This window comes from Heterocephalus glaber, unplaced genomic scaffold (assembly GCF_053883595.1).
Source record: "Heterocephalus glaber isolate CG9 unplaced genomic scaffold, H.glaber_assembly_v1.0 deba00000071, whole genome shotgun sequence".
In the NCBI taxonomy this organism is placed as follows: Eukaryota; Metazoa; Chordata; class Mammalia; order Rodentia; family Bathyergidae; genus Heterocephalus; species Heterocephalus glaber.
The window spans coordinates 478,888-505,856 of NW_028258137.1; the positions used below are offsets into that span (position 1 = coordinate 478,888).

At 46.7% G+C, this 26,969-nt stretch overlaps 1 protein-coding gene across 12 annotated transcripts in view; it reads left to right on the plus strand.

Moving 5' to 3' along the window:
* Ankrd11 (ankyrin repeat domain 11) overlaps positions 1-26,969 on the plus strand; it is a 197,387-nt gene that overhangs the window by 116,116 nt on the left and 54,302 nt on the right. The window contains exon 1 of one of the 12 annotated variants that reach the window (XM_087206649.1): positions 9,857-10,027. The exons of the other annotated variants lie outside the window; for them this stretch is intronic. The gene's annotated coding sequence lies outside the window, so the exon portion shown is untranslated. Of the gene's footprint in view, positions 1-9,856; positions 10,028-26,969 lie in introns of those variants that run through there. 12 annotated transcript variants of the gene reach the window in all.

Sequence of the window (26,969 nt, forward strand, 5' to 3'; positions counted from 1 at the left end):
CTCCCTGCGTGTCGTGTGCGTGCTGAGGGTGCACGACTGAGTGTGTACGACTGAGTGTGTGTACAGACTGTGCTCTGGGTGGTGCTCTCTAAGGCAGGCCAGGTCTCGCAGGAAGCCTGCAGGGCTATCTGAAGAGTTACAGCCAAGTGCTTGAGGTCAGTGAACTGTTTCGAAGTGGCCCTCAGTGAGCCCAAGACGTGATGACTTTACAATTGACACAGAAAGTTCATTTGTTTAGACTTACTTTTTAGAGTATTTTCAAACATCCGTGAAATTTGAGAGAATAGTGCCTTGTGTACCACATTTCAACAGTAACTAGCATTTTTCCAGCTTGGTTTTTAAAAACTTCCTGTTTGTGTTTTTAAAAAAATTTATTTTCTTTCCCATAAAATGTTCAAAATTGGAGATTATTACAGTAATTCTTGATACCCAGTCATTTTATCAGAAGATAGTGGTGTCTCCAATAGTCAGACCTTGAAGCTTTGCCTTTGTTTTCCTTGCATTTGCTTGCCCGGGCAGCAGGCACTGTTGGGCTCCATCTCTGATTGTCCCTCAGAGATGTAAGAAACACTGCAGAAGAATCCCTCACTCCCTTCACCTGTGACAGCCCGGGTAGCGGCACTGCTAGTGCTGTGGTCTTACTTAGATGGCTCCAGTTTCCTTGTGCTCAGGTAGGGGTATGTGTGTGTGTACGCGTGTACCTGTTCAGTTCTGTGCCTTTCTAGCACGTATATAAATTTCTATCACATATGTAAATTTGGAACCCCAGTGAAGACACTGACGCAGCTGAGTCATCGTAAGGATCTGCTGGAGACTGAGCCCGTGTGCTTTGCACATGCCAGGCAGGTGTTCCACCACTGAGATCTGGCTTCTTCTACCTGTACCTGTTCTCAGGGTCCGTCCTGGTTCCACGTGGGACTAAGTTGTGCTCTGCTCTATGGGCACACCGCATTCTGTTTGTTAGATCATCGGTGGTTGACGCCTGACTTTTCGTCTCTTTTTGGTTACTATGAATGGAGCCGCTGTGAATGTTTGCGTGCACAGGTTTGTGTGGGCATATTGCTGTTTCTCTTGGGCACACACCTAGGTGTGGGTTGCTGTGCCACTGTAGGTTTTGACTCAGGCCTCTTGGACATTCTTTTTGAGTGAACCTCTTGAGATTGGGCACTCAGGGCTCTGATGGGGAGTGGCTGTGTCTGTTCTGGGCCTGGGTTTCAGGGCAGAGGTGGATAGTGACGGTCCATTCTGGAGATAGGCTTCCAGTCCCTTACTGCATAGCTGTCCACTCACCCTGCACAAGCGGGAGAACCTTGTGTTGCTGCCTTTCCCCTTCTTTTTTAATATGTGGGAGTGTTTTTGAGGCAGGCTCTCGTTATGCATTTCAGGCTGGCCTTGAACCCGAAGTGATCCTCCTACCTCAGCCTCCCAAGTGCTAGGATTACAGGCATGTGTCACCATGCCCAGCTTCCTCCACCTCCTTGTTCTGAGGCTTCTGAATTGATTGCTCTGTGTTTTCCTTTAAATTCAGAGTAAGAAAAAATGCTGCGCAAAAATGCTTTGAAACCATGTTTAATTTGAACGGTATATTGGAATCTGGTTTGATTTAGGACTTAATGTCCACACCACTGAACAGTGTAAGCGTTGTGAACAAAACTAGAAACCATATAAACATGACCTCTTCAATAAATGTACTAGTTTGTTGCAAGTGTGGTTTCTTATAGAGCAGATATTAAATTTGGAACTTCTTGTTGGATCCTGAAGACAAACTGCACTAGCAAAGAAGTAACGTGAAGACTAACAAGAACATAGTAATACCTTTCTTTTTATGCCCAATGAGACTTAAGGAGGGAATTTGAAAGGGGTCTCTTGTTCGGGATTGTTGTTTTAATGTCATTTCCCTGGAACATACCTGGTTTTAATCTGAAACAGGAAATGAGAAGCAGTGTGTGAGGTATCCAGGACACACTGCTGACCCTCCCAGCCACTTGCCCAGGTCCATGTTCTTGGATGTGCTAAGTGCACGGCACTCAAAGTAGATACCAAGTTTTGGGTGGCAAAGGTAACAAGGGCAGCGTGTGTAGGGCTGGCACACCAGTGTGTGCAGAAGTTTGGAGTTAGTTGTTTCAGATCCTGGGCCAGTGTGCTGCAACCTGTGGTCTCTGTGTGCACACCCAGCTTGCTCAGAATGGTTCCACATTCTTAAAGGGCTGTTCATGCAGCAGTAAAGATGAGGGACAGGGACAGTACGTGGCTTGGAAGGCCCAGTGCGTGTCATCATGCCTTCTCCAGAACTAATGCTGACCCCTGCCACAGGCACTCCTGGAAGCATCATGGATTATATCCCATGGGGTGACGTGCACCAGTGAGAGCAGATGTCAGCATTGTGTGGCAAACCCAGATGGTGCCGAGGGTGAGAGCAGAGAGCGCTGCTGCCTTCTTTAATAAACTCCTGCAGTTTTCAGGCAGTTGGGCCCGGTGTACATGGAAGATGGTTTCTGTGAGCACCTTGAGGCTGGGTCCTGCTGCATGGACCCTGGCAGCAGGCTTGTGGGCAGCAGGTGCAGGTGGCTCCCCCCAGCCCGCTCCTAGTGAACATGTCTGCTTCTTGGTCATGCAGACAAGCACAGACTAAGAGCAGGGAGATACTGTGAAAGCATGTCGAGAAAGTCCTGGAGCCACTTCACTGTGTCTGCAGCACAGTGACACTGCTGAGTGACCACACAGATGTGTCTCATTTGGGGCTCCCTGTGTGCTTTGCAGCACACTATGTGGTATCTCTCAGAGGTTCCTGCTCTTGTATCTCCAGGGATAGCTGGATATTTTGTGCTCTGCATTTTCCCCCAGTTCTTTCACAAATCTGTAGAATTATGATGGAAACATGAAGCAAATTTTATATATAATATATGATGCTTTAGGGTCTGAGATTTTAGAAAACTAAAGATTTCCTGGAATTCACAAGTCCATGTTTTATGAAGTGGAATTTGAGGCTTCTGGAATTCTCTTTCCATGTCTTTTTCTCTAGAAACCAGTTATGGGCCTTGGAGCTTTCCCTTATTTCAGGTCTTTCAGCCACTTCAGGAATTCACCTCTCTAGGGCCAGGCATGTAGCTCAGTGGTAGAGCACGTCCCTGGCAGGTTCAGGGCCCTGGCTTGGGGAAAATTCCCCTCTCCATCCAGCCAGCAGATTCTACCATTGGTGGAAGGCTAAGGAGGGAAGGAGATTCTTGTCACTTCTGAGGCTGTTTTATTAAATCTTTTTGATTATAACTCTATCCTTCCAAACTTGTTTCTTATAAAACAGATTTTACAGCTCCTCCAAAAAGTTCGTATCTAAGAAATGATTTCCACACTAAAATTTAAGGACCAGTATTGTGTTGTCTGCTTTGATTTGCCATGCTCAGTCTGTGTTACCCTGGCTGGACATCCACTGCCAGGCTGGGTGGGGCAGGCCAGCTGAAGGGCAGAGGCCAGAGCCAGCAGGTGGGGACCCCTGGATGGAGTCAGGGGTCCTGCCATGCCCAGGGTGTTGCAGTCTCCCAGGATGCCCAGTGCCGCTTTCGGCAGTGGCTCACAATGCTGTCCTGTTTTGTATTGCTTGTGGTGCTGGTGGTTGAATCCAGGGTCTTCATACTAAGCTGCACCCACACACAGCCCGTCTTTTACGTCTACTTTTATTCTTATTGGTACATTTCGCAGTGCATAATGACAACACTCCTTGTGGGGAGTCAGTGCATGTACATAACACAGTTTAATACTTCCCCCATCTCGCTTTCTTTTTTTTTTTTTTGGTACCAGGGACCGAACTCGGGTCCTTGCGCTTGCGTGGCAGATGCCGGAACCACTGAGCCCTGTCCCGGGCCTCTTCCTTCCATTTCTTGACCCCCTTACCATCTGAGAAAAGACTTATCTCCCTGCATCCTGCATTTAGTTCCTTATTTATACTTTGGGTTTCTCATGAGAGAAACCATGTGAAACCATTTAAGCTCGTGTGTCTGATTTATTTCACTTAATATTATGGTCTCAGGGTGCATCCATTTTTCTACAAATGACTCATTTATCCTTCTTTCTGGCAGAGTAGCGCTTCTTTAAGTATAGATACCATATTTTTCTTTTCTTTCTTTTTTTTTTTTTTAATTTTGTTTTTTGAGACAGGGTCTTGCTTTGTAGTTTAGGCTGGCAATGAGCTCATTATGTAGCCCAGGCTGGCCTTGAACTCGAAGCGATCCTCCTGCCTCTGCCTCAAGTGCTGGGATTACAGGAGTGTGCCACCACGCCTGGCTTTACCATATTTTTCTTTATCCATTCACCTGTTAATGGACATATAGGCCACTTCCAAGATTTAGCTATTGTGAGTTGTGCTGCTATAAACATGGGTGTGCATATATTACTATAATAGGGTGTCTTCGACACTTTGGCGAAGATACCTAGAAGGGGAATAGCTAGGTCAAATGGAATTTCTAGTTTGGGTCTCACTAAGTTGCCCAGTGTGGGCTCAAACATGGAATCCTCCTGATTCAGCCTCCCAGGTGCTGGGATTGCAGGCATGAGCCAACACTGGCTTCTCAGTGTCATTTTCTGGGCAAAATGGGAAGACAAATGCATGTAAAGGCTGTACTAGGTTCTGAATTAAATGTGTTTAAGTAACATCTCACAGTTTCCATATTTCAAATAGTTCTTATCTGGAAGGGTATGCATATCTCTTGTCTACTGCTGTGTAACAAAACCGTCCCAAACTTATTGTTTTAGGACAGTAATGATTTCCTATAATCTTACATTTCCTGCATGGTTTTTCTGTTGGTTTTTCTTGGGTGGGTCTAAACCAAAAGTTTGAGCAGGTCTGTAGTGTAGTAGTCTAGCTCAGGCTTCCAGTGTGGATGTCCAGGTGTCCCAGGAGGGCATGGGTGGGGGCCTGGGGCCTGGGTCCATCTTTGAGGCCACTTAGTGTAGTAAATAATAGTGAGCTGGACCCTGAACAGAGATTCCATAGGAATTTAATAGAATGCACAGAAAATTTGGGCTGTTGCCCTAGAGTCTAGACACAGATTTGTCAGCTTCCTGAGTTTTTCCTTTAAGAATTTTAGAAATTTACAACGCTAAGTTTTAACCTTTGGTTGGCTCCCATTTAAGCATAAATAGCAAATTGGTGTGCATTGTTAAAGTTATAGGATAAACGTAGAGATTGCTTCAGTTGGTAGAATGAAAGAACAGCATTGAAATGCAAATGTACGTATTTCTGATCAGATTTTTTTCATCTGAAAAATTGCATGTTTTTAGTAAACAATGATAGTTTTGTCTTCCCACTGGATTTGGGTTGTATTTATTGTTTCATTCAGACTTCCAGTTGTCTATTTGATTGACACAGTTGTACATCTAAGGCTTGGTCCTCTTAGAACTTGCGGCATTTTCCCCAGTTCTGAGTGGCAGTGGGGAGGGGCTGGGGGCTAGCCTGAGGTTAGCCTGGGCTGGCTGAGCAGCAGGCTTCCTTCCTCTGGAGCGTAGTGCTGCCATGCCCTGCCCTGCCCCACCCCAGGGTCCTGAAAGAGGGTGGAGCAGGGTGTGGGGGTGGTGTTTGTACTTGTCTCATGGTTACTGCAGTAGAGAAAGAACAAAGGAGTTGGCTTTGAGAAAAATTCATTTGTTAACCCACAGGTTAAACTGGGCAAAGAATCAGTTCTGTTGAAACTTGCATCTTTGAATGTTTGTACAAAACGTTTGGTGCATTTTGTGAAACAAATCTGCACCCTTCCTACAGATGAGTGCTTGTCCTGCTGGCTCCCATGAGACTGAGGGGCACAGAGAGAGAGAGAGAGAGAGAGAGAGAGAGAGAGAGAGAGAGAGAGTCCTGCCACTTCACCCTTTGATATCCTTGCATTTCCAGGGAGGTCTGAGCTCCTTGTCCATCTGCAGAGCATGCATTTTTGAAGGTCTTATCTAGAGTGAGTTTCTAAAACCAAATAGGATTACTTTCCAGAATTTATGTAGTATTTATGTATTTTTACTTTCTTCTTCCCTGGAATCCTCAGTCATTGTCTTTAAGCTCTGTGATCCCTGAGTTTGGAAATGGTATTTCTGGGCCGTGACCTGGTGATGGGCACGTCAGTGGCTCCCCAGAGCTGGCTGCTGCTCCTCCCTTAGGTCTTCCTGTGGCACCGCTGTTTCAGATTGTATCACACCAAAGGAGATAACACTTGCCTGCGTTCCTGAATTGGAACTGGAACATAAATCAGATGAATTAGCACGAGTTATCAGTTGCAGAGTTGAATTATGATGGAAATGATCACTTGACCCACCCAAGCAGTTTGCTGCCATGTGGCCTTTGCTAACCCAGTTGTAGCTGGCAAATTTGACTGAGGGCAAGACCCCACCCCTCCCCTCACGCTGCCTCTGGGAAGGAAGAAGGGAGATTTGTGAGGTTTCTTGGGGAGGTACAGAGATGGGGAGTCAGATAGCTGAGAGCCCTCATGCATTGGGAACAGGGTTTCAGAGCTGTAGGAAGGTGTGGGTGTTTGGTAAGGATGCCAGAGCCCTGTCTACACTTGGAAGAGGAGGTGTGGAGGTACACAGGGGACTGGAGTGGTCTGGGCAGGAATACTTCACTGTGTAGCAAGACTGACAGTGACGGTTCAGTTCTGGGACCTGCTCAAACTATTGGTTTAGACTGGCCTCAAGGATGGGATTTGATACCATCCAGAGCAGATGGGAGGAGCCTATGGCTTTAATTCCACCCCGAACAGCTGGTGGAGTCCTGGCCTAGACACACACCTGGTTTAGGAGAAGACAGCTTTGCATTTACTGAGGCTTGCAGATCCTCCGGAACCAGGAGCATGTCTGGGAGGCAGAAGGAACACAGAGAAGTGTATAGTAGACCTAACTGCTGCTTCTCGTGGGAGCCCTGTGGTGCATGCACACGCACTTGGGAAGCAGCTTAATGTTGGCCTTGGTCTAGGTGCTATGGCTTTTAGCACAGCCTGGTGGCAGCTGTCTAAAACAAACCCTTCCTGGCTCAGGGCTGTATGCCTGGTGGTCAGTGGGACCCAAGCTCTTGAAAGTACCAGCATTGACTCATGCTCCTGTGGTCCATTAATCTTCCAACATTTCAAGGCTTATGGTGTGTTATTTATTTTATTTTATTTTTTTTTGGTACCAGGGATCGAACTTGGGACCTTGCGCTTTCGAGGCAGGTGCCGGAACCACTGAGCTAAATCCCCGGCCCAGGTGTGTTATTCTTAAGAATTTCATCACGTGCACTTAAATACCATTCACCAGCTGACCAAATTACATGATGCTGATTTGGGTATCTCTGACACTGTTCTTAGGGTCTTGCAGCAAGAGTGGAGGAAATGGTGTCTTATCTTTCTTTCTGCATCATATAGAAGGCAGTGTAGACCAAAATGCAAATGTCTCACTGCTGGCTTTGAGACTTGAATGTGAAGATGGTTGGGAGTGGTGAAACCATTCTGCTCCGGGCTCCTTGTGGAGATGGGCAATGCCTTTGTGATGCATGGAGCTGAGCAAGCTGCTGTCCTCCCCATAGCAACAGTCCTGTCTGGCAGCGATGGCTTGGTAGGTGAGACCAGCCTGAACCATGGAGCCCACAGCACCCAACACAGCAGCTGTTGGTGGGTGTGGCACCCGTCCACTCAGGCTGGGCACCTCTGTTTGAAGAGCTTGCCATGGGCTGAACAGTGGAGTGGCTGCCGTGGCTCTCTCATCTCCACACTGGTGGTAAGAGGGAGTTGGAGCAGCCTGCACCTGTACTGTTGTGGTCACAGCGTGCGTGCTAACTGTGGTATGTGCAGGGCAGAGCACTTTCCGTGTCCAGCAGGTGTGTGGGATCTTGCTAGTGTAAAATCTGAAGGACAGAAAATGTCTACTCAGTAAGTCTTACAGCTGTTAGCAAAAATTTGCTCTGAGTGAAAGATTTGGATCATTGGTAACTTTCTCCAGTATGAGCCGATTGATAACCAGTTACATACGGCTTCACCAAATCAATGGAGTGATGATTGGCTCTGCCTGTGAAATTAGCACATGTCGTCCTGGGGTGGAGACGCTGTAGCACTGAGAAGTGTTTGCTCCTGAAGACTAGCAAGATAAACAGTGTCCATGCGGTTTCTCAGGCCAGTCTTGACCTCCTGGGCTCAAGTGACCCTCCTGCATCAGCCTCCTGGGTGGCATAAATTACAGGTATGCTCTGTCTGTCCTGGCTTAACATCTGTTTTTATTGAAGTAGGTATCCTCTTCTTTTTACTAGTAGAAGTTAAAATAACAATGAGTAATGTTTTGAAATCATAGGGGTAAAAAATCTGAAACTCTAGGAGTTAAGTGGCACACAGGAAGTGGCATCAGCACCCCACAGAGTCTAGCAGTTCTGGACAGTGTGTGCGCCCATCTGGCAGAGTGCAGGGGACAGGGCTGGTGTCTCTGAGTCCTCATTGAAGAGCTCTGGGCTAGGGCAGACTTTGGCATCAGGCTGCTGAGTACTGTGTTGTATAATGCTTCACGTAACATCAGGGTGCCCTTTTTTTTTTTTTGGTACCAGGAATCAGTCTTGGCCTTGCGCTTGCCAGGCAGGAGCTGTACCGCTGAGCTACATCCCTGGACCCAGAGTGGCTTCTGAGAGCCTATCTGCCTTTCCAAGGATGACATCACCACAGCCTCCCACCAGGGCAGCCTCCACCCTGACGCTGTAGAGATTCTTGGTGGTCAGAGAAAATATGTTACAAGTCCAAGTGTCTAGTTGGTGCCCATGTTCTTGTTCTGAACACCTGTGCTTTAGCAGGTCTGTGGGACCACTTGCTTGCACATCTAGACGGTTTTGGGCATGTGGCCACTGTCTCTGCCCTCTGTTGCATACTGACTGCACATTTCCCCATCTTTCCTCCACCCCTGCCCCTGTCCACCCCGCCCTCTCTAGCTTTGGCCTGCCCAGAGCTCTGGTTTGGCCTGAGGCTGAGCCTGCAGAGGACGTGGGCAAGGATCAGCAGTTGGGAGACTGCTAGGTAGAGCCATGAATGTTGGGGATATAATGTCTCTGTGGGACCCTGCTTCCAGTTCTTTCAAGCACCCAAAAGTGGACTTGCTGGAACATGTGGCATTATTTCTAAGTTATTGGGGAGTCTCTGCACTGTTCCTATAGGAGCAGCACCATATTTAGTCCCCACCAGCAGTGCACAGGACCCATTATTCTGTGCCCTCACTGCTTCTTGGTTCCCAATGAGGTGGCTGCAGCCTGTGGTTCCCACCTTGTCTTTCTTGACCAGTTCGCTCTTTGTGTAGCAACAGCTCTCACAGCTCTCAGATAAACCTTAGCTGTGAAGAAGTTTGTTTACCCCCACGCTGTCTCCTGGAGGGCACCCTTGGGTCTGGTAGAGCCCCCCCCCCACTGCCCCCACGTCTCCGCCAGCGAGCCCTCATCCCCAGCTGTGCCCCATGGTCACTTCGTGGTAAGTTGCGAGAATAGGAGTATTGAACCTGGGAGTTGAACTGTTAGTGTTCAGACCTGTCCCGCAGATGACAGCTGTCACCATCTTGGGGCTGTGGGGACTCCTGGGCTCAGGGAACAGCAGCCACCTTGGGAGGGGACACAGGCTTCTGTTGTCCTTTATGTGCACTGTCTTTTGGAGGCCCCAAATTGCACACACACTACCTTCTTTTCAGAGCCCGCGTTTGAATGGAAGTATGGAAGTGTTGGGTTGGAAACACTTTTCTGTGTGACCTTCCACTCCTTCCAGGCTTCTAGCCTCCATTTCCGATAGCTGGGCCTGAAGAGCCTGCTGCCCAGAGAACCGGACTCTGACAGATGATGTCTCCTGGACTTATTGAGAACAAGTAGTAAGTTTTTAAAAAAAAAAATGCCCCTACTGTTTGTAATCTATAAATGTTCCATTAAACACAGGTACAGACCAGAAATTTAAGAGTAAGAGGGGTTCTTGTGCTGTCTGTGAGAAGGCTTCCCAGGGTCTTGCATGGCTCCACCCACCTACAGCAGTGCTGTGCGCCATCTTGGATCACTAAAGGCTCCTCACAGGTACCTGTGCTTTCCAGGTCTGACTTCACTTCACCATGGCTGGCTGGTGCGTCTGTCCGCTGGTGCTCCCCTGCTCACTGACCTTTCTCCTCTCCAGGCTGGTACACTCCTCCTGCACTCACTCAGGCCAGGGATAGAGGTGGGATCACAGGTTGGGGTTGTCCATAGGTCCCCCTCCTTGTGGTCTTGGGGATATCAGTTATCATTTCTGAGCCCTGGTCTCTAGCTATGAAATGAGACAGTTATATTTCAGTTCTCCTTATTTCGAGGGGATATTTAATGGATCCACTGGTCAGTGTATGTGGGCATCCACTCTTTTAGAAGTGACCCTCCCTCTGTGTGTGTGTGGGCTCGTGCCGTGCCTGTTGAAGGTAAAGTTCAAAGATGGACCTTCCACCCTTTTTGTTTTGCTTATTAACGGAACAAAACCTTTATTTTAAAATATGTTCCTTCTTGGTGCTGCCACTGTGATTGTGTTCTGGGTTCTGAGTTGATTTTGATATGCTGCTAATGGCAGGTGGAGTTGGAGGAGATAAGTCTCAAATGCAGGGTCAAGGCCACAGATGGTAACTTTGAATTTTCTTACTGAGTCCTCACCCACCTTGATTGTCTTTTGGGCAAAAGGCTCTGGCTGGTGAAAAGTTTCTTCTGGAAGTCGAAGTATGGGCTCTTCCATTTTGGTGGTTGCTCACATTGCTCTTTTCTGAGCATCACAGTGCAGTCAACCTTGGCTGGGAGCCAGCAAGTCGGATGCGGGGGCTGCACTGCCCCTCGCACCCCCTTCATGTCCTTCGCCAGACTAGAAGTCGCCAGGCAGCTAGCTCTATGCTCAGCTGTGTCCATTTGCCTGGGAGGAGTCAACAACATTTAGACTTGTCTGATGTTTTGAAGTTAAAACAAGTGTCATTCCTGTATTTCATTTTTGCACTCAGTGTGTCTTCAGCACTTCATTCTGTGAACACCCTGAACTTTGCAAGCCCTGCCCCACCTTTGTATTGGAGGCACACTCACATGACAGCACAACACAGTGGACAGTCTTGGCTCGCGGAGTTTCTCGTCCTGAAGAGCCCTCTTGCCTTCTGATCTTTGTGAGCAGGAGCCATGCACATCATGCCTGGGACATGTGGCTCATGCAGGGGGACAGCTGGCTGTAGACAGTGTTGCTAAGTTGGCTCCCACAGCTGGATTTGGGAGACTTGTCTCATATTCATCAAACTAGCTTTTAGATTTTCCTTTCATAAAATTCAGAGTAAGAGGAAAGGAAGGTTTTTCAGATTGTAGGTTCAGAGGCTATATTTCAGCAGGACAATTTTTCTGCTTCATAGCAAAGTTTAGTTATGAAGATGCATGCCTTGGAAGATTTGAATGGGTAATGACATCTTTTTCAGCTATCCATCCAGTACCGGCGATTGAACCCAGGGCCCTTGGACATGCTGGGCAATTGCTTTCCCCTTGAGTTGCATCCTCAGCCCCTTCTTACATTTTATTTTTAGACAGGGTCTTGCTAAGTTGCCGGGCTGGCCCCAAACTTGGATCCTCCTGCCTTAGTCTGCAGTGTATTATTTAGGAGAAGTGAGATGGCCTTGCTGATGGACTCTGAGGGAGGAGCTGTGTGGCAGGATGCCCCCTAGGTGGGCTCCTGTCACTCGTGTGCAGGCTTTGGGCCCTCAGCTTGGGTTGGTTTCTGGTTGAAAGCCAGCTTTCTCCCTTTTGTCTGTGGCTCTGCCCTGTCCTTCTGTTGGCTGGGAAAGTGAAAGCTCAGTGCATAGCAGGCCACAATGGCCTCGTTTCATTGTGGGCATCTTGGTGCTGATGGGTGTTGCATGTTTAGAGAGGCCATTGGTCATTGAAAATAATATGTCATGTTAAGTGTGGGATCAGGTCCTTCCAGTTGTCTTGGCTTGTGTTCATCTGTGGTAAGTCTTAGTGCCAGCATTTTTAGCTATCCCTTTGAGAGTCTCTGCAGAGATAGGAACTTCCTGTTTTACATCAGTGTTAAGATGTGAAACAGGAAGTAAATAAATTCTGTAACATTAATACTTAAATATTTAATGTTTTCCTTACACTTTTGTCAAATGTGTTTGTTTTAAAATAAGCTTGTTGTAATGGTCCCCATCACTAAATAGCAGAAACAGGGAGGGAAAAGCAGAAGGAAAGAACAAGTCATAAGAAAGCAGGTGGTGGCCTGGGGTGGTTGCTGTGAAGAAGTATCACTGTGCCTTGTGGGTGGCACCAGGCCGTTGGTGCAGCACACAGGAGACAGGCTGAAGAAACTTGCTTTGCCCACCTGAAAACACTCAGCCTGCATGCCTGGACCTCCTCATGCAGACTGGGTAATTTGATAGATAAGGGCCAAATTCAGAAAACTTTGGTACTAAGGAGCAGAGAGGTCAGAGTGTGTGCTTGTGTGTGTGGGTGTTGTCTAGGCTTGGGTGAGAAGCTGCAGCCCTGGCCATAGGCCTCATGCTGAGAAGGAGCCTTGAGGAGTAAGAGCCAGTCTGCACCTTGCCCCAAGTTGGTGGGCAGCTCTGAGAACAGTACTAGGACCTCCCTATATGTGCTCTCTGCGATCCTCTGCTCACCGTCCTCCAGGACTGTGCTGAAGCATGCTGCTGACAGGAAGGGCTTGGCTGGCCTGGATACCTGGCTTCTCTGACCCTAGTCACCTGCACAGGCTTTGAGTACTGCCAGGCAGGTACAGCTGTGATGTGGCCCCAGCCTGGACAAGTTGTGTCATCAGTCCAGCATGCCTTCCCCGGGGAAACCTGCTATATGCTCTTTAAAGAGTAATAACCTGGGCCGGGGATTTAGCTCAGTGGTTTCGCCGCCTGCTGCGCAAGTGCAAGGAACAGAGTTCAATCCCCGGTACCAAAAAAAAAGAGTGATAACCTTATTGAGGTAGAGTTGAAATAGCAGTGGATAGTCCAGTCCTTCACAGGGATGTGCAGCCACACCACTGTCAGTTTTAGAATTTGTTTAGCAGAAAGAACCCTGCACCTTTAGTCATTGCTCCCCATTGAGAGGCTGTCTACAGATTTGTACTTCTGGACATTTATTTCCTGTCGGTGGGGTCAAGGGGCATGTCAGGAATGCCCACGGCAACGTGTGTGCATCAGTCAAACACAAAAAGAGCTGTCATGTCCATGACTCACCAACATAGCAAAGAGATTGTACCCATTGCTTTATTTGGAGAGGTTGACAGTCTTATTTAAAGAGACCAGGTGCGCATACTTTAAGAAATAGGAATCATTCCTTTAATGCGATGCCTTGGAGAGGTGAGGTGCCCAGGGGTGGGCAGTACAGTCTACCCCATCCCCAGAGTGGCATTTCCAAGTTCTAGCCTGTGCCAGAATAGCCTCTACCTGCCCTTGTGGAATCTGCCCTCCACCTTCGGGCCTTGGACACCACCCCTTCCAGGAAGTCTCCTCCTCTGTCCTAGCTTGATTTGGGGGCATGGGGGATGGGACCATCGCCAGCAGCGGACATGGTGCCCTTTACCCTTTACACAACCTCCACACCCACAGGGCCCACCATTTCTTGAGATGGCTGTGCCTAGAGTCCCCCGAGGGCCTTGTGGAGGTATGACGTGTGCTGCAGACCTCCCAGCTTCAGTGGTGCAATGCGCTGAGTTCCCGTCACACCACACAGAATGAGTCTGTTACTTGAGGCGCAGCCCTGCGCCCTTTGCAGTCACCTCTTCCTTCTGTCCCCAGGAGCCTGGAGGTGGGTGGGTGCGCTTTGGGTCACTATGTTCCACTCTCAGAGTTCAGTGGGAATGGAGGGTCGTCCTTTGTGTCAGGATTCTTTGACTCAGTACAGCCCTTTGAGATTCTTCAGCAACATTGTGTAGTCTATGTCAGTTTTGTTACCTTTTATTGCTAAACAGCATTCCACTGGATAACTATATCCTGTGTTTATCCAGTGAACAGTTGAGAGACTTGTCCTTACTCACTTTACTTCTCACTGGACACAGTATCTGGCACCCACGACTTAAAGGAGGAGAGGTTTGTTTTTTCTCACGTTTCAGAAGTTTCTGTCCTTGTGTGGTCGGTGGCATGGTGGAGGGGCGGGCAGAGGAAGCTGCCCATATCACGACAGACCGGAAGCAGGAACTCAAGTGAGGGGCTGGGAAGCAAGATGTGCTCTTCCTGGTCACACCCACAGTGACTCACCTCTGCTACCAGACCTCTCCTCCTATCAGCAAGGGAGCTGTAGGGGCCCCTAATCCAGTCACCTTTCAAACGCCTGAGGCTTTGGGGTCATTTTAGATCTAAACCATGACGAGACCTCTACATTGTTTCCAGTGTTTGGCCATTAAAAGTAAAGCTTCTGGGAATACAGTAGTTGCATACAAAACATTGTCTGGATCTGTATTTTACTTTCTCTTTGATAAATTCGCAGGAGTGGAATTCTGGGTCAAATGGCAAATGAGTATTTAACTCCTGAAGAGCCTGCTGAACTCTGTCCCAAGGTGACTGAACATCTCTGTGTTCTTACCCAGGGAGGATTGCAGTTGTGCCTGCTCTGCACCCTGCCTGTGGGTAGTGCCATCAGCCTGTCTAGTACTCACCCTTCCGTGGACATCCGGAAGGAGCCCACTTCCCTGGAGATGAAGGATGAGGATCTCCTTCCTGTGCCTTTTTGGAGAGTGGGAAAGGGTCACCACGTATCTTTTTTCTTTGGTTCCAGGGATCTAACTCAGCACCTTGCACTTGTGAGGCAGGCACGGTGCCACTGAGCTAAGTCCCCAGCCCCCGCCCCCCTTTTTTAAAATTGAGTTTATTGGTACATTTCAGGTATGCCTTATGATCACATTCATCATTGGGAATTTGTACCTGTACCTGAACCACATATCTTCTTTGATGATGCATCTGTCTTTACCTTACTGTCATTTATGTATTTTTAAAAATTGGGTTGTCTTACTGAGTTTTGAGAGTTCTTTATATATTCTAGATACAGGTCTGTCCCAGAGATACCTTTGGATGTTTCCTTAGTGGCTTGTCTTCTCATTTGCTTAGTAGCCTCTTTTGAAGAACAGTTTTTTATTTTGATGAAGTCCAGCATAACAGTGTTTTTCTGGAGACTCTGAGCTTTTTGTGTCCTCTTCGATATTTGTCTAACCCGATATCACCAAGATCTTCTCACATGTTTGCTAATAGAACTTAGTTTAGTTTACTTAGTATAGTTTAGGACTTACATAATTGAGGTAATTTTATTTAGTAACAATAAGGAATAGGTAATTAGAATCTTAGAAAATACATTTAGGTCATTATATTTAGTTTCATTTTGAGGTTGTTTCTGCATATGGGGTGAGGTAAGGTTAGAGGGTGTTTGAAATTTGTTTTTGGTGTAAGGATATCCGATTCTCCCACCATTTGTTGTAAAGATATTTCTTCATTCAGTTGTTTTACCTTATTTAAACAAATACCAATTGTCTCTAGTTGTCTGTTTCTGAGCTCTCTGTTCCATTGATCTATTCTTTTGTCAAGTCCACACTATCTGGATGACACTGTTTTATATAGTCTGGAAATCAGATAATGTATACCTGTCTACCTCATTCTTTTTCATGTTGCTTGACTATACTATGTCCTTTTCATTTCCATGTACATTTCAGAATCAGCTTGTCAGTTACTATAAGAACATCAGCTGGGCTTTTGAGGGAGATTGTATTGAATCTGGACATCAATTTGGAGAGAAATGACAGCTCAGACACATGAGTTTCTATTTATCAGAGAAAACTTGCACATGTTGTACTGCTAGGTACAATTTGGTTTGTCCATTATTGTAAATTGAGATGTTTTTAAACTTCATCTGTGAATGAAGAGTTTTACTTTTTTCCTCCTATATACCTTCCATTTCTTTTTCTTGTCTTACAGCACTATCTAGCCCTTGTGGCACAGGGTTGAAGTGTTGAGAGTGGATATTCTTGCCTTCACAGTGTAGGGCAAGAACCTTCAGTTCTTTAAGCTTAAGTGTGCTGGGTTTTTTTATATACATATAGAATATTTTCTTTATTATGTTGTAATTTTCCTTTGCTAGTTTGCTGAAAGTTTTTTGTTTTTCGTTTTTTTGCGGTACCGGTGACCAAACTCAGGATGTTGTGCTTGCAATTGCAAGGCAGGCTTGGTGCCGCTGAGCTAAATCTCCAGCCCCTGCTGAAAGTTTTTAATGTGAATGGAAGTAGAATTTTTTTACCTGTGCCCCTCTCAATTTATCAAACGATTGATTGAGACAAGGTCTTGGGTGTATATTCCAGGCTGGCCTCAAACTCACAGAGATCCTCCTGCCTCAGTCTCCTGGCGTGTACCACCATGCCTGGCTGAAAAAAGTAAGGTGGTTTTTGTTTTTTTGCTTTTTTGGGTTTTTTTGGTTTTGGTACTGGGGATCGAACTCAGGACCTTGCGGTTGCAAGGCAGGCATGGTGCCACTGAGCTAATCCCCAGGGCCAGAAGTAAGTTTTTTAAAAAGCAGTTGGTGGGGGGAGAGGATCAGTTGAAACCAAAAATTAGTTCTGTGAAAACTCCATAAAACCAATAGACCTTTAGTCAAACTGATCAGAAACAAAAAAAGACACAAATTGTCAGTATAAGGCATGAGAGGGGAGATCACTATGATCATGTAGTAACTAAGGGGTAATAGAGGAATTTTATCAACAACTTTGTGCCTGTGTTTGGCAACTTAGAGGAAATGGACAGTTCCTTAAGAGACACAAAGTATCTCAGCTTGCTTAAACAGATAACCTGAGCAGCCCTTTTAGTTAAAACCCTTCCAGTACAGAAGCCTTCAGTCCAGTTGACACCCTGGTGTCTCCCAGGCATTAACGAATAAGCACGGCCACTGCGCATAACCTTGTCTGCGGTAGAGGCTGCACGCTGTTCTTCCACGAGGGCCACCATGATGGAGGAAGGACAGACACAGGGTGTAAACGTGGGGATGCTGCAGGGTCTGGCAGGTTGAGGGGACAGTGTGAAGTTTATATCTGACCGAGATTCAGATCTGGTTCAGCATTGAAAATGTAATATACCATGGTGTTACAAAATTAGATATTGTAAGATCATCAAAAAAGATGCAGAAATAAATAGTATTTGACAAAATTCTATACCCATTCCTGAGAAAAATACGCGTGACAAACTACAGGCAGAATGGAATTTTGTTAGCATGGTAAATGACATTTTAAGAAATGCCTACAACTGGGGGAAGGGAATAGGATGAAGAAAGGAATTATAGTGTGTCATGTACAAGTACCAACTCCCCACAAAGAATGTAAACATTATATACTGTAAACATTACTAAAAAAATTTTTAAGATACAGAAAACAATTTAGGGGCCGGGATTTAGCTCAGTGGTTCCACCACCTGCCTCACAAGCACAAGGTCCAGAGATCAATCCCCGGTACCAAATAAATACATAAATAAATAAATGAAATGCCTGCAGTTAGATGATGTCATACTCAGTGGTGCAAGACTGAGTACTTTTTGCCTGATGTTAATTATACAGTGGATGTTCGCTTCACCTCTTTTTGTTCTCTCTTAAAATAACCTATTACGGGCCGGGGCTTTAGCTCAGTGGTTCCACCGCCTGCCTCGCAGGCGCAAGGTCCCGAGTTTGATCCCTGGTACCGAAAAAAAAAAAAAAAAAGTAACCTGTTACTTCAGTGATACCCTGTATCTTAGAAGAGTTTTTAAAACAGGAAAATCAAGGCACAAAGCATCATATTTTCATTTCCTAGAGAACAGATCTTCTCTGAATGTACACAAGTACAAAAATGTGCACATACGTGTGTGCACACGACACAAGCCTTTGTGTCAATGTGACCAGGCTTCAGGGCACTGTCACTCAGACGCCAAGCCAGGTGTTGCTGTGATTGTGTTTCACAGATGATCTGGGTCACCCTGGGACCTGGGGTTCCAGGTCCCCTCAGAAAGGCCTGGCCAGTTCCTTGGGAGAATTCTCTTAGCTGTGTATATCACCCGTTTCATCTCTGTGAACCCCAGCTGATAACATAGGGCACAGGTTTACCAGTTTAAAAATCCCTGCCTGTGTCGCACTCAGTGGGCGTTACCACTTCATTTCCCTGAACTCGGGTGGCTGCTGAGGTCTAAACTGGGCATAGCAGCCAGTGCTCAGGGCCCACACACTGCTGCTCACGGTCACCTCCCAAGCTGGCCTTTGTCCAGCACGGACTCCCTCTCCTGTCACATCCCCAGGAGGACACTGGCCCATGTGTTCTGCAGAAAGCTCCCCACCTTCTCTCTTCTTGTGCTCATTTGTCGGATCTGTGAGCTGATGGTTTGTCTGTTTGATTGGCCCTTTAAAAACGCAGCCTTGGCTTTGCTTAGTCTCTTAGGTGTTTGCCTTTTGTTTATTTTGTGTTCTTACCTTTGGTGTGCTTTCCTTCTTTGCTTGGGGTATACTGTATAATCTCATTTTAAAACCTCATTATTGGGGTGCCACATAGAAATAAATAGTCTCTCTAAGAACCACTTTACCTAGATTTCCCAGTTTGCTGTGTAGCATCGTTCCTAATTTCTGATTTTGAATATTTTAAAATCCACTGATCTCCTTTCTCGCTGGGGTGCTTAGGAGTGCGTTTCAAACCCCAGGTCTGCAGTCCTGTTTGCTGGTCACCCTTCTGCTTTTCAGGCTGTGGTTCTAGAAGCTGAGCCTTTCCAGTTTCTTAGAGTTACTTTGCAGTTGTGTGTGTGGGATCAGGTTTTCCTGGTGTTGTGTGTGTTCTTGAACATGAAAATAGGTGCTGTGTGACTGCTGGCCAGGTGGCTGTATACATGTTTGAAGGGGGATTGCTGAGGCTCCACATCTTCTGTGAGAGACTGAGGGGGAGGTTGTCTTGTTGGTCCATCCGGGAGTGAAAGTATTGTGACACCTGCACCCATGACTGTGGCTCTGTTTTCTCTCTGTGTTTGCTCTCATCATGTGCACTAAATGCTGGGAACAGTCTCATGTCTCACAAGAGGAGCCTTGTGCTGTATTACAGTGGCTTGCCCTGGCTCTCGAAATGTGCTTGGCCTCAGACCATACCCAGAATTGAGACAGCAGCCCCATCTCGTGTTTGCTCAGTTTTTACCCACAGTGGCTTTTCGTTCCTCTTCTCTATCTGTAGATGCTTCTAGAATTCAGAGTTTTAGGTTTACCCACACACTCTGAGCTAGCTGGTTACCTTTTCCATTCTAGTTTTATAAAGTTTGTCTTTCAACTGGATTTCTTACTTTACTTTTTGTCTTAGTCTGTGCTGCTGTAACAAAATACTGGTACCTGAGACCAGATAACTTAGAAGAATAGAGGCTGGTTTTCACATTGCTGGAGGCTGGCAGCCCAAGTAAAGGCCAGATGCTCTGTGTCTAGCTGGGCCCTCATGGGGTGGGCGCTGGGGGACCTCCAGCTCCTCCCTCAAACCCTGCCAAGAATGCATGAGTCCCTTCCCTGGCCTCTACTCTCTTGACCTGGAAGTCTCCCCTCTCCTCACCGCCACATGAGCGTCAGGTTTCTCATGAGAGTTCCTGGGACATGCTCACCGAAGTACTTTTGTCCCCTATAAACATCTGTTATGTACCTCTGTCATGTTATATTGTGCTGTCTGTTGTGGCTTGTCTTTGTTCTCTCTCCTTTTCCTGCCTGCATACATGGGAAGTATACATTTCTTTTCAGGGTCCCCTTGAAAGTTAGCCTTTTCTGTTTTATGGTAATTACTCCCCAATTTTCATAACTGTTGGGGCCTTGAACCATTTTCTGAGCATGGAGTTGCAGAGTTGGAACACCTCAACAGGACCTTCCCTTCGAGCACTGTCTGTCCTTGCTGCAATTGTGTCATTTTTGCAAGCTTTCATTTTTCACTGGTATTTTCCATAAGGATCCTTATGATGGAACCAAAGAAAATGAGCACATGTAGCTTGATATTGTCTCGAGGATGAAGATAGGAACTTGTGAGACCCCTGTCCTCATTTGCTGTCCTTCTTTCCCCTGGCCCAGTGCTGCTCTGGCACCTGCACTGTCCTCCTGGCCAACTTCTGTGGAGCTCTTTTTGTTCCTCTCGGTCTGCAGGCACCACCAGGCAGCTCCTGACACCATGTGAGTGGCCCTCAGACGCTGGCCCCAGGAGGTGTCCTCAAGACACTATGGCAGCCGGGGATTTAGCTCAGTGGTTCCGGCGCCTGCCTCACAAGCGCAAGTTCCCGAGTTTGATCCCCAGTACCAAAAAAAAAATACCAGTGACCAAGACACTGTGGCAGCCTTCAGACAAGGAGAGAAGAGGGCTCACAGTTCATGCCCCATCTGGGCAGAGGGAATATTTTCATCCTCCAGGGGATAAAAGAGGCAGGTGGACTGATGGCTGGCTATAGGGATTATGCTGATCGCACTACCCCTGGTGGCCCTGGGGGAAATGGGGGTCTCTGCTCAGGGGTCCTGCCTGGAGGTTATCTCAGCTCCAGGCTCATTTGTAGTGAGGAAATAATGCCATCTGCTCAGCTGAGGCTAGTTAGAAGCACTGAATAAAATAACAGTATGAAAGTTAAAGCACCGTGCAAATGTAATTTGAAACGGATCGTTAAACCCCAGTCATTGACCTACAGGGCCCCAGAAGCTTCCGTTCATTGTAGTTGCCAATGTGGCTGAGCACTTACTGCATGCTGCTTGCTTTCCTGGAGCCCTGGCCCCAGAATTCTGCTAAGGGCTTGGAACATGGTGATTCTCCCAGTTTGCAGAGAAGAGACTGAGACAGATTAATGAGCTTGCTCACAGTTTCAGTCAGTGAATGATGGATGGTTCCGGGGGCAGAGGTCCTTGTTGCTTAAGTTTATGCCCTGGACGCTCAAGGGCCACATGTCGTGGCTGTGCAGACTCCCTGCACCTGCAGCAGTCCTGTCACTCCACTCCGTTAGCTGACCACATTCAGTTGGAGCAAGGGAAGGAGTCTTGCCAGCGAAGCGTAGATTAAGTGCACGAGCATGGTAGGATGGAGCCCTTTCACCACGCTTGGATTCCTTGCCAGTCCAAGGTGCATCCTAGACCCATGTGCCTCATAGCCCCTCGCAGTGCACTGTGGACTTGGAAATGGGATTCTTGGTCCCAGTGTCGTCATGTCCCCACCCAGCGCTGCTCTGCAAGGGGTGGAACTCTGCACCAGGGTGGTTCTCTCGGAATTGTTGCCCCCTCACCTTCCCTCCAGTGGCCTTAATCTCTCTGTCCCACTCATGCACCCCTAGCACATGAAAGCACACATTCTGGGTTAGGAATAATTACTTATAAAAACATGAGTTTGAGCTGATTTTTACTTTGAAAGGATCTGCTAGATGGAATTTAAATAGTTAGATCTTTAAAGCAATTGAAGTATTGGAGCTTATCATAAAGTGTTGATTTCCTAGCTTTTTGGGAACATAGATACTGTTTAAACAAAGCACACTTAAATTTACAAACAGATGTGAGTATCATTTCTTGTTAGTTTCACATCCTGAATTCTAGAACAGGTAAGTGATGATCTTTTTGGGGTGGGCAGTTGGTATGAGCCTTTTCTTTCAATTATTACCCCCTCTCATCCCTTTGCCAGTTAGGAATAAACAACTACAGAAAAGCACACAGTGTAAGTAAGTTTTGTTATTGTGTGACAACTTTTTTCATGTTTTAACATGAAATTGTTTCCCTGGACTAGTGTCTAATGATTATGATGACAGGGTATCTATAGGAGCCACAAATACATTTTTGCAACATGAAATAACAAGTTTGTTTTTCCCCAAGAATGTCAGCTCATACTTAAAGATTCATGTTTTTAGTTTTCTCTATGATGCTTCAAAAATGTGGTAGAAAGGAAATAAGGACAAAGCGTATTTGTAATCACACCATGTACCGGGAGAAGAGAGGCGGTCGGTAGGTCTGAGCGAGGGTGAGGACGCTGGGAGTTGCTGAGCTGGTGCAGCCTCCCTCCCATGTGCGGCCGTGCCCACACGCTTGTCTACTTCCATGTTGGCCAGCTCTGCCCTCTGAGAGACTAAGCACATTCTTCCCAGGACCTCGCCATCTCCAGGGAGTCCGGGTGTTCTTCTGTTCCCTCGCCCCCACCAGAGGGAAAAGTGTGTTCTTCAAAGATAGAAACAGGCTCTGAACTGCAGACTTTCAGCTGTTGCTTGGCAGTACCAGAACCCCCGGTTTTCAGTTGAAATCTTTACCTGTGCAAACAACTGCCACGCCTGTTCTCCCTGGTTTGTGGAGACTTAGCTGTCAACACCTGCTGTGGACGTTGTGCTGAGAGCCTTAAGGTCCCTGAGAGAAGGACCAGGTGTGGCACAGACCCAGGGGTCAGTGCAGGCCCAGAAATCCCTACGGTGGCCATCTGTGCCAGTCGGCCACCTCTTGGCCATTTTCTTGTGTGCACACAAGTTTCCGAAAAGATGATTAATCCAAAGGCCATATTTTACTCCCTGTAGTTGCCTAATTATGCAAATGCTTTGGTACATGAGGGGTTCATGGTGTGTTTGCATATGTGCCAGCGCTCTGTGGTGAGCAGTGGGGTCTAGGGATCAAGTAAGCTGGAGGGGGGGCGGTGGTCCTTACTTCACTCTGGGATGTTTTTGTGCCATTATCCTCTATTTACAGCTTTTAGAAATCAGCTGGTGTCACTGCACATGTGTTTAGAGCTGTTGCTATGGTGATGAGCCTGGCAGCCCACACAGTCCTTCTGGAAGGCTGGGAAGCTGTTTGGTGGCATCTGTTCACAGGAGGGCACTGTCCTCTGACCTGTGGGAATCTGCAGATTGCCCTGTTCCCACTTCAGTTGTCTGTTCTCTTGTGATTTGTCTGCCTGATTACTTGACCTAATAATTTAAAAAGAAAAGTTCTGTGATGGCTTTAGTGCAGAGAGAGATAGAGCCGTGCACAGTGCTGTTATCTTCTAGACTCCTCTCTTCCCACAGTTGCAGCAGAGTCACCATCTTTAGCTGGTCTCACCTGTCTCATTCATCTTAGGAAACAAAACACTGGGCTTTGGCTTTGTTCAGTGGCTGTCTTGACCGCACCACCCCCCACCCCCCCCCGCCAATGGTAATATTGCTTATAAACAGCAGTTTCAAGTGACTTCAGGGATGAATTAATGTTTTTTTCCTCGGTATATTTGAGAGAAGTCCGAAGTCGTGTGTTCCTAGTGTGTGTTGGTAAATTTTTAAACTGTTTGGAAGTTGGATTTGGAAAAGGAAGATTTTTGATTTTGACTTTGCCTTTTTACAGTACTGAGGGTTTAACCCAGGGCCTGCACACTAAGCTGCATCCTAGCTGTTTAGGGTTGTGCTGTGTTTTGTGAGTGAGTCTTGCCAGACTGCCAGGGCTGGGCTCCACCTTGTGATCTACCTGCCTTGGCCTCCCCAGGTGCTAAGATTGTAGGAGTGTGTCACCTGTGTGTTCTTTCAGGGTTTCATCTGGCTGTCATGTAACACTGTACTGCACATACTCAGAAAGATGAACTTACTAAACTTGTTTTTTTCTAATTTTTATTTTTTGGCACCGGGTATCAAACTCAGGTCTTTGCGCTTGCAAGGCAAGCAGCAGAACCACTGAGCTAAATCCCCGGCACTAAACTATTTTTTGAGTGTGGACGCCCCATCAGTTGGCTAAAGAGTGTGGATCCCCTCCTGGGAAGGTGCATCTTCACGTATCCTGTGTGACTTCCAGGGTTTTGGAAATCTAGATCCGTTTTGCCATAAAGAACTTCATTTCATCCTTTGAGTTTATCATTTTTTATTGAAAGTTGTTAATTACTATCTTTGTAGAATCTGCTCTTGTTCTACAGAAGAAAGGGTATGTTACATGCAAAGTGCCATTTCCCCGTGTCCATCCAGAAACTCTGTAATTGTACAGCATAGCACATCGACTCTAATCTGAAGTGGAAGAGGGCATGTTTGTGGATGACTGTACAGTGTGAAACTTCATCAGATTTTGGGAAGCATTTAGAGTTTATTTCAGTTGGATTTTAAACTGTGTAAGGAAGTGCATGGACAAATGTTCATCGTAGCATTGTCTGTAGTAGCAAAAAGTTGGGGGGAATGTCAACAAGAGAATGAATACTTCTCAGCAACGAAAACCATGCTTGAATTATGGTAAAGTAGGACTGAACATATCAATATAACTCCTCCTGCCTCAGCCTTCCAGGATAAATCCCCAAAGCATGAGAACCAACAAAACACACAACCTGCTGAAAGATCATGTGCAATGTGGCGTTAGTTGGCTTGTAAGAGCAATGAGCATCAAGATAAGAGAAACAGTGTTTTTGGAGAGGAGAAACAAGACTGGAAGGGGTCCCAAGGGCTGCAGCTGTTGTGTAGTATCTCGTGCTAACATTCCACAGCCTCGGGGGCAGCCTGGACGAGATGGGTGCTGGTACGAAGGCTCTGGGCTCAGTGCCCACTACTGGAAAAAACAGACATAACACAAGACCCTCCAGATTTCTGAGGTTTCAGAAAGAGCTGTCTTTCCCTCAACTGAAACCTCAGCAGTGTTGAGAGTCTTTGGGGCTTTGGAATTTGACCTGGTGCACAGCTTCTGGGTGACTTTCCCAGATTTTCACTCTTTGTTGTGTTATTTTTTGGAGGGGTGTAAGGCTTGAGGCACATGTGCCTACATCTCACTCCTTTGGTTGTACCAAGAGGAATTTGTGTCTCTAGGTCCTTATATTACTTAATATGCATCTTGTACCTAGTTGTTGTTTACCTTCTATGAAGTCATGGGCTGAGAAAGACCTTCTCATAGGCAGCACTGGATGCAGTTTCTAGGGCTGTGGGTTCCAGCCTGCTCTGCACACATCCTGCTTGCCGGCCATGGGCTTGCTGTCTGCCCCACCGGAATCTCTAAATTCTTCCCCTGTGAGACGCGTGTATGCTGGGTCATGTAGGTAAAATGATTGGTGTATATAAAATTTTACACAAGTAAGGTATTGTTAATGAATGCACTTTGAGAATCTATCTAATGCTTATTTTCAGTAATTAAATTATAAGGAACTGTGTTTGTGGTGGGAAATTAGAGAATGAAAATAAGCACAACTTTCTAAAAACCTCTTTCCTCCTACTGAGATCACCTGTGCTGGTGGTTTCTGGACCCTTGTTGCATGCCTAAGTTACATTGTTAGGTTCTACTTACATTATGCTAACTTGTAACATCCTATTTCCTCATGAACCTCTGCTCAGTTAAAGTATGTTTTGGAGCCATTTTGATGAGCCTTTGCCATGCTCACTGAGACTTGTTTGGTCTGCATTTCAAGGCACCCCTTTAGGATGAGGATGTTACAAAGGCACAGCCCCTTAGAAAAGTGTGCAGTACGTAGTGCCAGCCCACCAGCTGCTGGTGTGTGAACAGTGTCCTTCCAGCTCTGTGGCTTGGGGTGCTGGGCAGCTGGCCTGGTTCCGCCCAGCCATCCGTCTTGAAGAGGTGTGATAAAAAATACAGTGAATACTTATCCAGCAGAAAAGTAGGCATGTACAAACATGACACTGTGTTATCTTCCGCCTTTCGCACTGGATCTGGCACCGTTCGACTTTTGGTTCTTCCTCAGAGTCCAAATTACTGTGAAAGGTCAGCATTTTGAATTCATTCAGGCCGGGGATTAGCCTTGCAAGCACAAGGTCCTGAGTTTGATTCCTGGTACCAAAAAAATTGTGAATTCATTCAGGACATCAACGAAGCCACGACAGTGCAACTAAAAACATTCGGGAAAGAAGACTACAGAGCTGCTTCACATAGTGACAGGAATAATGAAATGTGTATGTTTGAGATGAGGGGAGGATTTTGAGGGGAATTAATGACAATGTGACTTTTACTGTAATAAATCTAAAAATTTAAACACTCACCATATCTTTCGATTAAGCTTTGTGCGTGGCGCAAGCTTGGTGGCTTAAAAAGCCAAAATTTCTCCTCACCGTTATGGAGGCAAAGCCTGAAAGGGAGGCATTGGCAATTGCACCCCCACCAGGACTCCAGGCCAAGCGAGCCTTTCCCCAGGGGCTCTGGTCTGTGGTCACACGGCTGCTCTCTCTCCCTGGTCACCTTCTGCCTTCCTCTTGTAAGAAGCCTGTCACGGGATTTCGGGTCTGCCCAGTCAGTACAGAAAGGCTCGACACCCTTAATTTAGTCATATTTGTGCAGACCCTGTCCAGATAAAAGCACATTCACTGTTCAGGCTGCAGCGTCTCCAGTCTACCCTTGCCTAGCATTCTGACCTCTGCAGTGTAGCATTGCCTGTGTAGACCTTCTTAGGAGCAGAATTACGCTGTGCAGAGTGTAGCACACACTTGTCGAGTCCAAGTTCCTGCGGACCCCCGCCCCCCGGCTTTCCCCTCCTCACTGCTGGGCTGTCTTCTGCAGAGTGACCACTGTGTGGTCATCCCTACTTTCATCTGATGGTGGACGTTGGAGTCATTTGTAGCTTACGGCAGTTAGGAGTAAAGCTGCTTTGCTCTTTTCTGTGAGGAACTCGGGGATTGGTTAAAAGGCATTTCAGTATCCAGATGGTCCCCAACATACGGTTGTTCAACTTTACAGTGGTGTGAAGCGATACACATTCAGTAGGTGCCATGTTTTGGATTCTGAATTTTGATCTGTTCCTGTACTAGTGACATGCTGGGTGGTGGCAGCAAGCTACAACTCCTGGCCAGCCTGCGATCACAAAACACAGTGTGCCATAGTGCTATGCTCTGGTGGTCAGTAGTTAGGCATATTGAATGCATTTTCCACTTAGAGTTTGTTTTTTGGGGTTTTTTTGGTACCGGGGATCAAACTCGGGAACCTGTGCTTTCGAAGCAGGCGGTAGCACCACTGAGCTAAATCCCTGGCCCCACTTAAGATTTTTAAAACCTACATTGGGTTTATTGAAATGTAACCTCATCATAAGCTGATGAACATCTGTATTTTCTCAGTTCTCTCTCTTTTTGGCAGGACTGGGGATTGAACT